This window comes from Ambystoma mexicanum, chromosome 5p (assembly GCF_040938575.1).
Source record: "Ambystoma mexicanum isolate Mex_15411 chromosome 5p, UKY_AmexF1_1, whole genome shotgun sequence".
Taxonomy (NCBI): Eukaryota; Metazoa; Chordata; class Amphibia; order Caudata; family Ambystomatidae; genus Ambystoma; species Ambystoma mexicanum.
In genome coordinates, this window is record NC_090930.1 from 744,483,066 (window position 1) to 744,501,322 (window position 18,257).

Below are 18,257 nucleotides of genomic sequence, written 5' to 3' on the forward strand. Positions count from 1 at the left end.
ACGGTGAGCGTCGCGCTGCTGGATGTAGAATAACGTAAAGCATGTGCTGCTGTTCGGGCGTGGTTTAAATAGCCTCCAAAGTAGTTCCAGGTAAGAAGTCCCCTAGAACCACACCCGAGTAAAAAATAGTCCCATCCAGGCCTCACGTTGGCTTGGATTCATTTGCAGCATGGTCTGCCTGAGGTAAGTAATGTCTATGAGCCTGGTGCGTAAGGCGCCAGGGCTGAACCCAGACAGCCCCTAGCCGGGGCTGCTGGAGTTTTAATATATATCTGTATGACTGCTCCCGGGGCTGATGGGCTTGGTCCGGATGCCTGGGGGTAGGCATCATGACAGGCCCAATCCACTGATAAAACGCCTTCATTTCATCCAGCGCCAGTTTAGGCTTTTCTAAGGACTCTTATGTCCACTAGGTTCAGGGCCTGGCAAATATTGTCCCCCGTAGTTCTACCGAGGAAGAAACCAATTTGGTCTGCGTCTATTAATTTGGGAAGGACTTTGGCTAACATTTTCGAATATATATTGGCATCTGTTGAGCAGAGATCGGCCTATAAGAGGTGCAATCTTTACGGTCTTTCTCTGGCTTTAACAGTAGGATTGTCAAGGGGGTTGCATGGTGGGAGTAGTGCAGCTAGTTTGATGAAGAGTTAGAGGTTTGTAAGCGGGGCCAATAATTGAGATCGAAAAAGTTTGTAAAATCTAGTGGTAAACCAATCAAAGCCTGGGGCCCTAGCTTTCAAAGATTTGATGATGAAATCCACCTACCCGCATGTAATCGGAAGCTCTAGGGTATAACTGTGTGCTTCAGTAAGGTTTGGGAGAGTGGCCCCTTATATATACTGATTCTAGTCCGCTGGGATGCTAGGGATAGCCGACATGGTATCAACCAGATGGGCCGCCGCTATCTGTAGCTTAGCATCTTCCGCATATTGAACCGTCCCCTGTTGTATGTTATTTATAACGCTCTTAATACCCAGAGGTTTCTAAGTGCCGATGCTGCGATCAAACCAGTGTTTCTCCATGTCGTCTTGCTCCCAAGGTGAGCACGTTGCCCCAGAGCTATCCTCCTGAGACACAGTGTTGAACCTGTGAGTTTCTTAGACCCACTATTGTATTCCTATGCTGAGTTTTCACCTGTTTCCTAACCAGGAATTACCTGTGGCGTAATATCCCTATTAGAAGCGATTAAGCTGTTTCCTCAGCATAATGGGCTTCTAATTTATTACGGGCAACCTGCATCAAGATGTGTACTTTAGGGGACCATCCCTTGTTATATTTGGCTTAGACCTCCTCTATCTCCCTTTCCAATTAGGCCCGTGTTTCTGACCTGCGTTTCCGGTAGTCCGTTGTATGGGCTATCGGTCCCCCTAAACCCTCCCCCTCACTAATTACTGCTTTCAAAGCTTCCCAAGTGGTCCCTATTGATTAAGGACTGTGGGGTTCTCTAAGAAATAGTTCTGAATAGTTTTTGCAATCACATCCCTGAGAGTCATATCATTTAAAATCGGGTCATATAGACTCCATTGGAAAGGGGCCTAGGATCAAAGATTCAGGCTGATAGGAGTACCAGAGCATGGTCAGATAGGACTCTTTGTATCCTGTGCATGCGATCCAAGAGCAGCATTGACTGGTCAAGGTGTTTTAGAAGCGTTTGAAAGAGATCATAACGGCTTGATCTGAAATGGAGGAAGGCACATCCCTAATCCGTAAATTGTTTCTGCAGGCCCTGTTCTCCAGGTCTTCATGTTTGTCCGGCATGGCTTCACTTTTTCCCCTTCTAATGTCTGAATCCTGCGCAGCAATTATGCTTCTGTATCTTCTGTTGATTGGTCCTTGACCTCTCCAAACCTTTGTTCTACCAGGACACACTTATCTATACTGTCTAATCTTGTGGAGATCTCGCTCATAAAGTTGCAGAATTCCACTTTGATTTTGGCCATGAAGGATTGAATGTCCTCTTTTATGGCCAATTGTCCGAATGGTGTTCTGGAGGGTGGGGCTGGGTTCTGGTCATATCTGCTTTCTTCCCCTCCCCCCCCCCCCCTTTCTTGCGGTTGTTGGAGAGCAGCTATGTCTGGGTTCTACTGGGGTTTCTGCTGTTTTACATTTTAATTTTTTATTACGCGTTCCAGGGCCTTTTGTTGAAAGGGAGGTGTTGTTGCCCTGCCTCATCAATGTAGACGCTTTCTAGGCCCACTTTCCCCTTATTCCAGCCTTGCCATACACAAGGACACTTGTGCATTTCTCACTCCAGCGATTGGGCCTCCTCAAATCGCCAGTGCACCCACTTGGGGAGCAGTGGCCAAGCGGGGCTTCCCCTCAGCCAGTCACAATAATGCTCCCCTGGGCCCTCAGCCACCTTGTGTTAGAATTGTTTGGGTACAAACAAGAGTCCTTATGATGGCTGGTGTCTCCCACAGCCCCGTTGCAGCCCCCCGCGCTGCCGTTTGGATTCCGAGGGTGCATCCCCACTCACAGGGTTGCAGTTAGACGATGAGGAGGGAGGGGTGATGGAGGGGATGGAGTCTTCTGTCCGCCGATCGCTGTGCTGCCACTTGTATATGCTGCCAACGGAGGCTCAGGGATGAATGTTTGAGTGGATTCCTCTCTCTGGCATATGAGCCGTTTATCCCAGGCCACTGGAGACAAACTGAATTTGGTGCCTCGATAGCCTTCCCACCGCAACAGGATGGGGTCCAAAAGGGCTCCCATCCCCACACTGCTCACCTCGTCTCCCTAGCAGCGAGAACACCATGCCTCTCTACCTTTTGGGTTCACTCAAATGAGCCGTAATTCACGCTGCTGCGGTACCTCATGCTTTGAATCTGTCCGAGCTGCCTCTTCCTGTGTCTTAGGCTCTGACACATCGCTGCAGACCAGGGGTTGTCTCCACCATCCCCAAAACCCCAACAGGTGATTAGCTGGCCTGGGAGGGTGGGCCGCAAGTCAGTTCGGGAGCCCTGCAAGAGAGCAGTCGCCACCTTGGAGGAGCCGGCGACCCAAGCGGTGGGGCATTCAACACCCATAATTCACGACTTGGGCGGTTCCCGGCTCCACCACTTGTTACGGGGTCTCCTGTGACTTTATCACAGGCCCATCGATGTTGGCTGCATCAGGGCATCGGAACCGGTCTACATCCTTAGTTTGCCCAGGCTCCACACAGAGGCTCTAAGGAAGCCTCTGCATTGCTGGCGCCTCAAGCCAGGCCCTCGGTTCTCGTCTTATTTGGTCCCCCCTCAAATGACGCATTGAGGCCATTGATGGAATGCGTCCACTGTATTGGCCGAGTCGTATAATGCTCTTACTCCACCGGGGTTGCCATTCGGGTCCACCACCCTGCCACCCCATTTAAGCATCAAATCGGGAAAAGGCCACTAGTTCGCAAAGTGTTGCCAAGCCATTTTCAGAACTGATGGCCTCCAAATCCTCGTACAACGAACCCCTGAAGGGAATAAAATGTTCCTATGAAGGGACAAGTATTGCAGTAAGCCCTGGCTTTCAGAGAAACTGGGCTTAGTTCATCACATTACTGCATGTGGAATAGAGCTAGACATGCATAGGACTCTTATCCAGATCAGTGTCCCTAAAGCAGATAAATAGTGAACAATAGATGCCATATACTTCAATGCCATACAAGATCTTAGGCACACATTTGTCTTTGTAGTAGCGAATAGCTGGAATGAGAGAGAATTTATTTTATAAGGCGTCTAGACAGTTGGTTTGCTAAACGACATAGTGGTTAATGTTCTTATTGGACTTTCTTGAGGAAATAAAGAAGCCCATATACAGGAGAGTCCATCAATAACTGCTCGCTTCCAATGTACCATTTAAAGGGTACTTTTTTTCTTGGTTTGTAAGATGCATAACCTTGGTTTTACTTGTGATAATTGCCAGGGAATGGCTAGTCAAAGTTGGGAAGTCCCTCCAGAAGATGCTGTAGACCTACAGATGTCTTGTCGAAGACTAGGAGGTAATTCACATGTGCTAACCACAGCAGTCTTATGCTATGATGCTTTGGCATCACTAGGGCCTAAGGTTGTAAGTAGTCTACTTGTGTCAAATAGGCATTGAAAAGGCTGGGGGGGAAGGTGCACCCCTGCCTTACCCTTCTAAATGTTAGTATGGCTTTTGAAAGCAGTCCTTGTTGATTTAAAGAGACTTGAAGAGTGATCGTAAAGCCCCGCCATCAGCCTCAGTAATCCCGCTGAGATACCCCAGCCCCGCAGTTTACTCCATAGTAAATTTCTGTCTACACCATCGAAAGCTGCAGAGAGGCTGGTGGGACCAATCCATCTTGAGACTAACTGCATTTCAAGCCATTCCACGACGAGCTGTGACCTTCACCGCTGCAAACCACAAATACCCTTGGACCTGTGGCCACTGTGCAGTGCATGGTCTTCCAAAGATCAAATCTTCCCGAATCTTAGACCCCTCACCAGAGTGCTGGATCGAGATATCAAGACAAATTGACCGGGTGATAATCAATCTTCACTGGTGCTTCTCAGAAATGGCAAAAATCACAGAACCCCTGAAGAATTCTTTGTCTGAAGCCTCCTTAGGCGACTGCTCCGCGATCCCAGTGTCCCTTCTTTCGACTGCCTGACCAAGAATCCTTTGACCGGGTTTGCTGCTGCTGCATCATGCTGTTTCCTCACTCGTAAGGTACTTTAAGACTCTTGGTAGAACTTACCTAGAGCTGAATTGCTGTTCCTCTGTTGCTGGAGTTCTGATTTGTGTGTTTGGGAGTATGTCCATACATGCTCTTCCACCCCCCCCCCCCCACACACCCTCAACGCATGTGTGCCTACAGGGAGACATCTACGAAGTCCCTGACCCTTTTCTCAACAAAGACTGCTACGTACTTGCTACAGTAGAACATCTGAACTTTCTACAGCTGTGGCTTCCCTATGTTGCTCTCCAAACTGACTGAGACACTCCTAACTAGTTTGGATGGGCTTCTAAAGTGTTAGACCTCTGTGAAAATTATTGCTAAGTATTTACTTCCCTTTGTGTTGGTTTGGTTTCATTTATTTTACCAGACTTGCCTTACCTTTTGCATTCTGCCATTCTAAAATGTATTACAAAGGAGTTTAATTACTGTGAATAATGCATTGGTTTTTCTAAAGTTAATTATTGTCATAGTACTTTTTAACTTTACTTTTAGCGTATGTATAAACCATTATCTTGTGTATAACTTTGTGTCAGTGTTTATTTGGCCTATGTGTGTACTCTTTGGACCACCTACAGCCCTGTTCTCCCTCCCAAGATAATCCTGGCTGCTCAGCCATTGCTACCAACATACTATTGTGGTTCAGGTGTATACTAAGAGTTGGATCCCTGTGTCCCAAGTGTGTCTTCTCAAGTCCAAACTAAGGTGGACTTTTGTGAAACTCACTAACAATATTGCTTTAATAAATACAGAATGTAGCTACTGGTATTTAGTGAAGTGGTCATGTGGCAGTGATATTGCTATTTTTCACAAAATCTTCTGATTTTAAATGTATTTTGAGAATTGCTGACATAATTTTGGATAGTCTTCTTACAAATTTACAACTACACCTAACTTGGGCAAAGTATTTTTGAGAAATCCTCACCAGCATCATTAGAGCACCTATTTTGTGTGCACAGGACACACAATAATTTGGTCTGCGAATTGGCGTAGACCTAGGGGTGTATCGACCACTTTTACTCCCTAAAATTGGCAAATTCTCCCCCAAAAAGAAAAATGGGGATTACAAACACTCCAATCAAAAACTAGGAAATTGACACATAGGAGTTTGTTCCCCTGCTTTCACGCGCAAAGCTCCATGGATCTGTTTGGATCAGTAGTGTCACAGGAAGAAACTACTATTGCTAGTGCCTGATCCGAAGAGGTAACATGTATCTTTTAATGTGTATGAATATCTAGGTGCAAATAAATCATTTCTTTTTTTATAGTTAAACATTTTTACTCTCTGCTCCCATTGGGAATGGGTACCAAAATGTGTACTCCTTAAAATACTGTTTTACTCCTAACTTTAAAAAAATAGGGTGTACAATACTTAAAAATCTTATTTGGAGCACCGGTGAACCTGATCTAACCACAAACTAGAACCCAACCCAATGCATTTAAATGGTTGATTGTTGGTATGGCAGACTGTCGTATAATTTCTTTAAATATTGACCATGTTTTTCTTCATAGGCACATTGCTACAGTTCTGTCCTGCTTCAAGTTCGTAGCCCTTGCTCTTATCCTAACGGGACACAACCCATTTCCCCTATTTGGATTGGATACTCCAAGAGCCTGGACATGGAGTCAAGAAAATAAGGTGAGAGAAGCAGCCCACAGTGTGATAACACAATTACGTGTATCACACTTATTATTGTAATGCACATTTTCTCCTAATCCTACCTTAACCCTATTCTGTTAATTTAAAAAAAAATGGGTCCATAAAACACGTGTTTGAAATAAGAGTTGTGCTGAATATGGCAAGTTTTGTATATTTCACCAAGGCTTAATTTGCCTATGTTTGTATGGACAACTTTGAGGATACATCTGTATCTGTGTATGGCATTCAGTAAAATCAATTGCCAACTATAGTCTCTGACTGTTGCATCACAGTGTATTCTAAATTTCATAATGCGGCAATGTGATGTCACAGCAAGGGGATGTAGACATTTTCTTTACTCCCCTTTCCAATCTTTTGGGCAATGGGGAAGCCCCCACTGCTCAATCCATAGCTCTGTGGTAGATGAGTTTCCCATGTTGAGAAGGGCTGCCCTGTCTTAAAGTCTGCACAAGCCACCTCTATGACAATGTGTCAAACTTGTGGCACCCACTCCATCGGGGAGCGTTCCTCTGAGGAAGAGGAACAGTGAAGTTGTAGGGTTTGGTGCCAGGATGCCAAATATGTTTTATTTGTTTGGGGAAGGCAGGGTGGTTGAGTACAAAAAAGCTGAGGGTGGATGATCTGATGCCAGGTATGTTTTTTTTCAAGTTGAGTGCTCGGAGGGGAACTACACCAGATAAATGGGTGTGCATGTCATGTAGTGTGGAGAAGGATATCTTTATAGTGCACATAATCACTTACTTCCTCTTCATCCACAACTGTGCAGAACATAAAGACCATTAGCTATCAATCCAGGGGCATGTTACACTCTGGGGCTCTGAATAACTGTGCAGACCATGCAACACTTTTGTTGCTGATCAGATGTTATTCTGAACCCCCTTGATGTGATGGAATATATCCCATGTTGATTGCTACCCATTGACAATTCTATATACTGTTGATCTGATATATTTTCTTCAAACTGAGGATTTCAGAACTTACTAAACTGTAGTTAAATGTAACTAATTTCTGACCCTTTTATCAACAATGATTTCAAATATTTCAAATTAATGTTCTAGAATACTTTGTATGAATTCCATTCCGCAGAACATAATTGCCGTCCAGGTTTTTAATGAACAATCGGCATGATTCTTAATATGCACCCCTCCCCATCCCATTAGTCAAAACATTTGTGGTGAATATTTCTTTTAAATCCTATTGCTTTGGCAAAAAATGACCTTACTCTACAAAAATGCATAATGAGAAAATAGATTAACTGTAAATGTTCAGAGTGGAACAGCCAATCCTATTAGAGTAAGAGAAGTAACCGAATAGACTGTCTCAAAATAGTCCTTCAGCGCACTGCCAAAGAACAAAAGGAGAAACTGTTGGTGACAGAGGGGCTTTGGTAAGGAGGTTTGTAGAAAGCATTGTCTATCGAACCAGTCAGTGGTGTTAGATATTGTACCTCATGATCGATATGTAACCTCACCAAAGATATGAGCCCATAAGTAGCGCAAAACTAGCATTATCTTGCCTTTTAGTCCATAATGGGACCTTACACTTTTTCACATTATTTATTATATACTGGAAAGTATTTTTATTATACCTGGGCTATAGATGGGACAAATGCCTAAATCTGTTTGAGTTTACCGTAGTTTTGGTTTACAGCTTAGCCATGAGTTGTGTATTGACCACTCTTCTATTTCTTATTTTAGATTTTCTCCTGCCTAATGACTTTCTTCCTGAGCAACATGTTAGAAAGTCAGTGTCTGTCCACTGGGGCTTTTGAAATAACATTAAATGGTGAGTGGTTTTTGTCTTGTTGAAAAGCAAGTGTTGCTTCATTTGGTTTATTGCCAATGTTATTTTACATCTTACAAGGGCAAAATAGCTTAGAAGAACTTAAGCTTTGAAATCCTATGTATTAGCTGAGATTTAAAACAAAACATTCTAGTGTGGTATGCATATTGCAGTTCACGAAAAAATGTTCAACCATTTATGGTAAAAGATTTGTTAAAACATGCAAGCTAAGATTGTGGTATAAGAATTGTACCTCTCTATAGTAGACTTGCAAATTTTTTATTCGTCCATTGCTGTTGGGGTACATGCATTCACAGCTTGCTAGTGTGCGAGTACACTGCACATTTGTACATGGCTATGTTTCCTCCCATGCGCAGCTCTACACAGTGCAGTTCTCTGGTTTCGCCAGATGGTCTGATTTGGAACCTGCTTTACATTCTTGTTCATGTTTTTCCTTTTGTGAATCTTTGCTCTTGCCTCTGTCTCTTAAGCTGCTCACCTGGTGAAATCTGTGCAGATAACTACCTCCAGCCACTTTTACTCCATGGAAACAGGCAATTCTCAAAAAGGGGGTAGTCTTTACAGAAGTATAACCATTTCACCTTAAAACCTACTTTTTGAAATCCTTTGTTACCCTTAAGATCAGGCAGTAAGAAAGGTAAAGTTCCTTTCTGTGGCTCTACTCTTCCTCAGCTCCTCGTCTGAACATATCAGTAGTGCTGTCTGGGCGAAACAGGGGACATTGTTACTACCCATAGAGTAATTACATTTTTACTACTACTAATCTAAACATAAATTGTATTGCCAGCTTCAAAAAAATATGGAATTTAATGGTTCCAGAAAATCATATCTCGTGCCTGGCCCTGTGTGTGTGGCTGTACTGCTCCTATCTGTTCTCATTGAGTGGCCAAGGTTCCATAGGCAGATTTCAGGTATCAGTTTGTGGTGCAGTGACCCACATTAGATTTGACACCAGTTTATGATCTACGTTTTATTTTTGCCACAATCACTAGAATTGAACTGTGGCCGCAGTTGATGCCTGACAGTTGCTGCCAACCATATTCCGCAATACATATTTGCCCACACAGAAACTGATAGGAGAACTAGAAACTTTACTGTAGATGGCAGAACCCTGCAATATTGGACACACCTCTTTGCCCTCATGCTGGAGTTATTGGTTCTCAAAATCACATTCCACTTGCAGATAGCTCGTCAGAGGGCCAAATCAGGTTGCACAGCCTTTTAACTTGGCCACTGGATGACTTTTACCTTTTTAATAAGCTGCATGCTTGTGGTTCTGGTTAGTAGTCGAGGATGTTCATGCTGTGAGCGCGAAAACCAGATTGATCTGACAACTGCGTATAATGTTTGATCTTAAGGCAGACTCAGCGTTTAACACTGGACACTTTACAATAAGTGCATTGAAATGCATGTGTTAAATGAACAAGGGGAGAATTGGGAACTGTACTTATTTTAGTATGGGTGGCAAGTTCAATACTTAAGCGGGCTGTAGCGATAGTGGTCTAAAAAGATAAAGCAGAAGTGCAATACCTAGGGTCAGAAAAAGCAGTTCTGTCCTGAGGCGGTTCCAGTGCATGTTGTTCAGACCACGAGGACTCCAGTAGCAATACCGGTACAGGCTGAAGCCCGAGACCTTTCGGAAGAGCGATTCTCGATCCAATGATTTCCACTCAAGTGCTGTGGGCCTGAGGAGCGGAAAGGCTAGTTGCCTGGGGTCCACCATAGTCTTTGGCGCAGGGTTCACCAGGGAAGAACAAATATTGAAGAAAGACTGAAGAAGTTGCACTGGCTCCAAAAGGAGCCATCCATGCAAAGAGTACCAGGAAGGTGAGTTTGGTAAGGGGGTTGCAGGAACATCGGCAGCGCAGGCCTCTTGAGCCTCCCAGTTGGGGGGGAGATGGAACAAGGGCACTGGTCTGCTTTCCTGGGATGCAGATTCTCTGGTAGGCTCAGCATAATTTCTTTGGAGTTGTAAAGCAAAGGGGCACTTGCTTCTGGGAATGGTAATTCTGCGGATGGTTCTGCCCTTTAGGTAGTCAGACCTTCAAGCAGCAGCTGTGATGCAATTGTCCTCCACCGAATCGTGGGGGGTGGGAAGAGTGGAAAGGAGTGCAGCTGTGGGTTCCTTCTGTTTGCGTTAGAGAGAGCTTTGCAGGGTATTGTACTAAAATGGCGCCTTCGCACACTGCGACTTTGGGGGCACACAAAATGAGGGTGACATTTACTGTGCCCGAGCAGGTAAGCAGGGGACAAGTAAGAAAAAAAAAAAGAAACACCCTGCGGCGTCCGCTCCAACCCACGTTAGTGCGAGGAGCTGACATTGCAGGGATCGCATAGTGCGGGCGGCACACTTCTGCGTGTGCTGCCCTAAAAGTAAGTGGAGCTGCCCTAAAAGTAACTGGAGTGTAATGCAGCCTGTGGCAAGCGGGCGCAGTTATCGATATGACCACTGCGCCGTAATTGGTGTCGGCATTTTTGGCCGTCACAGTTGCGGGCAGCGCAATGATCACATAGATCACTTTGTAGCTGTCTTTTACAGTGTCAAAAGCTACTGGGGCAAATCTTTGGTACTTCAAGCTGACATGTCCTTCAGGCTGTCCGTACTGGGAAACATTGTTTCCCTTAGTCTAGTTACTTTGGTACTACTTTTTGTAACTTACACCTTGTAACTTTTTTTTATCATTGTACAATGCATTTTACAATGCAGTACAATGGGGTACACTTTTTGTTTTTCCCGACACTAACTCGGAGGATAGTTGGTTACTCCAGGTGTGCTAAATGGACAGACTGGGCTGTGTGTATTTATTGCCAGGAAGTGGGCTGGGACTGCCTGGTCGCAATTCACATACTTGTGCCAATGTGTCTGGGTGGAATGAATTTGTTTTCCTGCCAGTGGTCCTGATTGGACCACCTGTGTGTGTGTGTGTCAGATCTGCCATTGTCTAGTGGGGGCTGCTCTGAAGAGATCCTGGAAGAAACTAAGAAGCCTAGACTCGTGTGCAGCTACAAGACTTGCAAGGAGACCGTGGACCCATTGGAAGAAGGCTTGGCGACCAACTTCTGCTGCGGCCCTAGTAGATCCCTGTCCTGTAGAAGATCTCCAGCTGTCTTAAGGAAGTGCGAAACTTGGAGTGGAGGACACATCCATTCTCCACGTCCGCTTCTAGTGCTACGAAGAAGAGCCTTCGAATGTTGCACCAGCATCGCCCTGTGGTTGACCAGCTCTGAGTTTGGGCTGCCATTCTGCAGACATCGCAGTTCCCATCGCTGTTCTGAGTTGAGGCCTGGAACTTGGGGGATCCTCAGCTTGTCCTTTAAGACTTACCTCTGCAAAATGTTGTAGTCCTAGCTTCAAGGGGACCCGAGGTGAGAGGGAAAGTCTGACCATGACAAGTGAGTCCCTTAACGCCACCGTGCATCGATGGCCGTCATCTAAAATTGCTTGCCTTCATCTATTCCTGTCCCGAGAGGGGCCCTGCATCGAGCCTTTCTGAATTCTTCCACTGAGAGTCCTTGCACCAGCATCAGACACTTTCTGGAGATCTGCTCGAAACTGCAAGCTCTGGGGATCAAGGGCTGAGGGGAAAAGCAACCTTGGACCTTCTTCAACCGACCTGCCGAGTCTCATGAAGAGGGGGTGAGCTGTAGCAATAACTTACCTGCCCTCTAAACTCCCTTTAAAAGTTTGCTAACCTTTCACCAGCACTGGGTCTGGGATGGATTCCATGCTCATGAATATTCCCCTTTGTCAGGCTGGGAATCCTCAGTAAAAGAAAGTTGGTTTTGTTTCTGAACTGTCTTTCTCCCAAAAACCAATTATTGAGCTCCGAGTCATACTGCCCTCTACCTAAACCCCTCCTCTGGCAGCCATCTTCAGATTTTTACCGCACATTCAAGTGTTGGGAGTCCTCGTGCTTTGCTCTTGGAGCTTTTGCTATTTTATTTTATTTTTTTTTATTTTTTTATTTTTTTAAATTTTTTTTTGGAGCATAATCTCTATTTTTCGGTCCATCGAGCCCTTCTGCTCCATCGATCATCCTTCCGACTAACGGGGACCCGTTTTTCAGATTCTTCAGGCCTACACTGCGTGGATCATGTGGGAGGAGAAGGACGCTCCTTCCATTTTCAAGCTGTGCTCAGACTGCGGTTTGCGGAATGTGTATTTGAACGACCAGCATTCTCGGTGCCTGTACTGCTTGCACCCGACGTATAAGGAGGAACATTGCGGGTTTGCCATGGCTTCACGGTGTGTACGATAAAGGATAGGCGCCAGCGACTTGAGTCGTGGTTGCAGGCCAAGGCCTCTACCCCGGGAGGGACCCAAGGGTATGCCTCTGGATCCGGAAAGTCCGAGCAGGCTTCTAAGATCTTTGAGGGTGCCTCACCCATAGGGGCACAACATAAGGCTAAGCACCACAAGTATTCTTCTGTCGGAGCCACCGCTACTGCAGGACCCGCGACGGTCAGAGCGCGATCACGGGCATCGGTCTCCAGTCACCACTCGGAATCGTCATCCAAGAGGAAGTCGGCCACTCCAGGGAAGCTGAGGGATAAGCCGGAGAAGGCCAACCAGGATGCCGTGAACAGCCCTCCCGCGGTGGAGAAGGCCAAGAGACCAGGCCAAGCTGGACAAGGGACCCAGCTTTTCCGTGAAGGCCCAAGTGCACCAGGCAAGGTTGTCACCCTCCTTCGAGGTGGTGGTGGCGTCACTTGCCCCAGCGACGGCTAGGTTGCCTCTTCCTCCTAGGAGAGAGGCTTTGAGCATGCCGGTGGAGAAGACCCTGGAGAAAAGGATGCCGGACCGTAGCCCGAGACCGACCCCTCTGGACACTGGTAAAGGGGGTGGAGGGTGTGTTGAAGGCCTACAGGGCACGGACATCTCCTCAGCTGAGGATGATATAAATCATCTACGTCCATACCATTGAATGCAATGATGACTAAGGTAACGCCAGAGGCTTTCCCCACGACGGGGGTGGCGAGGACGACTGGGCTACCGTCCACGGGGCGACTGTGAATACTGGAGGGGGGCTATCTGTTGTACTGCTCTTTATGGCAGAGTAGAAGCACAAAGGACCCCAGCCAAGATTTTCTATAGGGTAGCTATGGACGAGCAATCAAGGCCTAAGCTCTCAAGAACCAGCCTGCTAGTCCCCAAGCCCCCACAAAGGAATGTCCACACTGTTAGTGATACGCAGTTCTTTATATAAATAAGGCTTCAATTATATACACAATCACAATAACACACTTTGTGCACAGGTAATTCTAAAATGGTAAATATACAGTCCCAATGTGGTATCACAATTACTTCTTAGATTCCATTAAAATGCATCAACTGTAGACTGTTTAAAATGGCATATAAATCAATTAATAAAGTGAACCAACAATAGATTTGAGGAGTTAAACAAGTTGGTTAAACTATTGGCAGAATACTGGGCCCTTACCACCAGCCATAGTTCTGTGTGAGGATCCCTCCCACCTGGGCAACCTGTAAATAATGCAATTTAACACGCACAGTCCATATATTGTTCAATAGTCTATATCCTCTAAAAAGGTTCTACTACCCCAATGTGCCTGGTTTAGCAAAGTTTGATGTCTGGTAGACGGCTGATCCTTCTTGAATGACTCCCTTTAAGGCAGGAGCCACGGATCCTCGAAGAAAAGGTGAATGATGGTGTTGCGGCAGCAACTTTGGTCCTGGCGGTGCTCGTCGACGATCGGTAATAGACGTCCTATGAAGATGAGGCGTGTGGTGCACCTCGCCGGCGATAGTTCGTGGCCGCAAAGAGTCCCTGAAGAACTTTGGCCCAGCAAGGGTGTCGGGTCGTCGGGGTCTTTGTGGTTTTCGTGTGGCAGGAAATCCACCGGCAGATTCTCTTTGGAGCGTCGGCGGCATCGACTTTCTCCGGCAGGACAAACCGGTCGATGGTGCGGACAAGGGAGTCCTTGGGTTCAAGTGTCTTGGGCAAAAGGTGGAGCGTTGCAGCTCTGGACTTCAGTGGTACTGATTCCTCAGTGGTACTCGTCTCTGGTCAGCAGCCTTTCGAGGACTGTCTTCCAGGGAACCTTGGTGAAGGTTAGCTGGTGCATGATGCTCCCTCGTAGCTCGGGCAGAGGTCTCCTAGCCAGGTCCTCTCTTGGATCAGTTGACACACGACCGCTTTCGGATTGTAGGGAAGGAACACAGCAGCAGGACCTTCTACTAGCTGGGCTTCAAGGTAAGCATCAGTTTCGACTTCAGCTTCTTAACAATTTCCATCAGTGAGAGGTCCCCAGATATACTATTCTGGCTCTCATTCAGACTGCTGGGCCAAGCCCAGCAGCCACTCATTCAGAAGGTCATTCAGGCAGGCAGCCAGCCAATTGGGCTCGCAGTGCATGTAGGCCATTCACTTCGCTCCAGACACTCGCTACAAGAAATGTGTATTGGGACAAGTACCCAGCCATTCAGCACTCCATACTGCATTCATACCAGTTTTGGGCAGGGCTGTCTCATTCATTGTGTTTCATACCAGAAACCAGATGCCCATAACATGAAGTGCATTTTGGTCACACACACTCCACACCCAGGTCCCACCCCAGGGTGTACCCACAACATACAGTCATTGGGAAGGCTCCAGCAGTCTGGCCTGGATTTCCCCACAATACCTTATATGGAACTTCCACCTAACAGCCAGTCATGGGAAGGGCTTCCCAGGACTTTGGTAAAACAAGGTATCGGGCAATAGAAAGCAAGAGGCCACAGGGGACACCTTGTCTCCTATCGGGAATCAACTGATTCCAATGGCAGGGCCTGGGCATCCCAACATGGAGGATACTCTAAGCACCTGTCAAAGTCAGCATGGAGCTGCTACCAGCCCATACCCTGCTCTGTGGGCCACACACAGGTGCCCAAAAACCTACACCAGGGGTACAGGGTTGTCCCCTCCACCCCACCACCCATGGGTTCCATAAGGGTATCCCAAGGGTCTGTTCAGCATACCAAAAAGAGGAAGAGCTGCACTGCCAGCAGTCCCACATGGGTTCCTGTGTAGAAAACACAGAACATAAATGAAAAAGGAGTACAGGACCAGGACAGGGAGGCCCTGTACCTCCAATGCATTTCCAGCATCACAATAACGAGGGGTCCCAGGACGACATGGTTCCACCTGAACTTCCTGTGCCCCAGGTACCACCTAGAAACCTTGCGGTGGACATTCTCTCCATCCTCCACACTCTACTTTTGGTGTTGCAGAGGGGGAACCTGACGAACCCAGCACCCGCTCCTCCAGCGGTGCCAGTTCAGGCCGTCCTGTTGCCACCGGGGGAACTGCCAGCCATGAAGAGGCAGCCTATGCCCCCGTGCCATCTGCCGCCCCCTCTCCGCAACCACTCCCCCCCCCCCCCTTCCTTGGGGGGGGAAGGCATGGGACACAGTTGACTATGGAGGAGGACAACAACTGAATGGGAGACTGTCGCTGCAGCACAGAGCCTCTCCGCTGGACGAGGTGGGATCTTTCCAGGCTATGATTTCCCAGGCATCTGAGCTGTTCCAGCTCACACCGGAGGGGAAGGAGGGCTTCTTGTACCAGCGCCAAGAGGCGAAGAGAGAGACCATTCTTTCTGTCCCACTCCCGGACGACGTGTGGGACAACGACGGACCCTACTGAAGAACACTGCTACAGCCCCAGAGAAAAGATTGGCTGGAGAAGTACAGGGTGCCGGACTACACACCCAAGTGCTTGTGGTCTCTACCTTCACTGGACTCGGCGGCTGCCATGAAGTCTTTGGGCGTGGGGGTCTTCTGCTTCTTTTTCTTCCACCCCTCCGGACGATGAGGGGAAGAAGTTGGATTCAATGGGGAGGAAGGTGATCTACTTGGCGACGATCAAGGCTGCCCTCGCGATCGTGGCCAGATATGACTGAGAGTTGTGCTTTAAGCTGGCTCCGCTTCTGGACTTTCTCCCCCAGGACAAGCGGGCAGAAGCGTTGGAGAGTTCATCTTTTGGCCCTGGGCATCGCGGACAGTGTCCCGCTAGATGAAGAATGGGGCAGTCTCCGTCATCGTGGTTGGCTCAAGGCCACACATTTTAGACGGGAGGTCCAGGCAAGGGTTTTGGACATGCCCTTTGACGTGGTACAACCTGTTCGGGAAGGCTGTGGATGAGTCTCTCCAGGCCATCAATTTGGACACGGAAACGGCACGTGCCCTAGGCACCGTACAACGACGGTTCCCCTTTCGTTCCTCAGGAGGGAAGTCTTTCAGATCACTGAAGGGTTTTGGCGCGGGCTCATCTTATTACCGCCAACCCTCCAGTTCCTCGACCCACAAAGCCAACGGGTCGATCCAAGGCTTTCGGAGGTGGACGTCGCCTTAGTTGGGGACCGCAAAGTGGCCTGTCTACCTCCAAACCTGACTGAACCCATGCACCCCGGTGGGAGAAGAAAGGCCGGCTGGCGAAATGGCGGCGTATGGGAGACCAGCTCCACCAACAGATGGGTGCTGGACGCTCTCGCCCACGGACATACCCTGGTATTTTGTTGCAAGTGCCCGAGAATAACTCTGGTGGCCCGACTGGAAAACCACATACCTCCGCTGCTGTGGGAGGTTCGGGCAATGTTACAAAAAGGGGTGATGGAGCTTGTGCCACAGCGACTCCAGGGCTCTGGAGTATGCTCATGGAACTTCCTCGTCTCAAAGAAGACTGATGGCTGGAGGCCCTTTCTCGACTTACGGCGGCTCAACAAATATAAAGTCCCAGAAGTTCCGTGGTCACGCTACAGCATGTGCTCGGCCAACTGGAGGAGGAGGGGAACTTTGTCAATGTTGGATCTGGAAGATGCATACTTCCACATCCCCTTTCACAAAGGACACCTAAGCTTCTGCGCTTCGTTCAGGGGAAGCATTATCAATTCAAAGCTCTTCTGGTGGCGGCACCTTGTCACGGTCCAATCTTGAATCTTCCTGCAGGAGTGATGCTGGCCCACCAGACCCCCTAGGTGTGCCAACTCAACAATCTCTAATAAGATATAATTACTAAACTGGCAAACCCAAGGGGAAAGGAGAACAAAACAAAAGCAGATCTTCACTGGTTTTCTATGTAGATCTCTCGATTACTGGTTTTCCATCTGGAACTGATGTACTGGATAGAGGATTCCTCAGTGTCGTGTCTGTGAAAATCTAAACACATATGGTATACTATTAATATGACCCTAATTAAACTACAGATGCTTTTATATGTTTTAAATTAAAGAAACGTATATACCTGCAGCCTATGCTTGATAGCTGATAGGCTTATAATTATAGCTAAGTATCTTTCATTCTGAATCTTTAAGTAACCTCTCAATTCTTCTTTTAATCAAACTTAGAATCTTGGTTTATTGTGAAGCATTAAATTGTCAAAAAATCCTTCAAAAATGTCTTGGAAATTGATTGAAAGTGTTCTTGTCTGAATATTTATGCCCCCAATTCACAATAAATAGTTTATATTTTTCTTGGTAAAGTTCACTTAACTGAAGAACAAATGTTGATGAGGAACAGGCTGTTATTGACTTCCGGAAATAGCTTGCTTATACCTTAACTCCAATGAAGAAACAGAAATCTTTGCATGAAGATGTGCTCTCAAATGTATCGAAGCGAAACGAAAACACGACGCCAACGGCACTGCGCACTTTGAAGAGTAACCGCGCACTCTGGAAAGGAACCGCGCAAACCGCATACTTTAAAAAGGAACTGCACTCTGAAGATGAACCGCGCACTCGAATGAACTGCGTGCTCTGAAGAAGATCCGTGTTACTGACACGGAGCCGCGCTACCAAATACTGAAGACTCGAAGTCTCAAATATAAAATCTGTCACTCGGTAAGACTTCCACAAAACGACACGCAAGATTATGTGAATACGTCACAACCAGGAAGTAATAGGAACACAATAAAGGACGCACAATGCACGCCTACAGGTCCTTTACTCAAAAATAATCTATGACGAAATTCACGTGCACGCAAGTATTCAAATAAAGATTTTGTTAAATTAGTATTGTTAAACGCAACAATTAGTTCAAAACACAGTTAACACAATTTATACCTTTTTTCAGCAATACTTCTAATAATGATAAAATGTAAATGCAGCCGCAGTTACAGAGAAACAAAC

The 18,257-nt window shown here is 46.8% G+C and overlaps 1 pseudogene; it reads left to right on the plus strand.

The window, feature by feature from the left end:
* Window positions 1–18,257, plus strand: part of LOC138481163 (selenoprotein T2-like) — a 107,758-nt pseudogene that overhangs the window by 19,182 nt on the left and 70,319 nt on the right.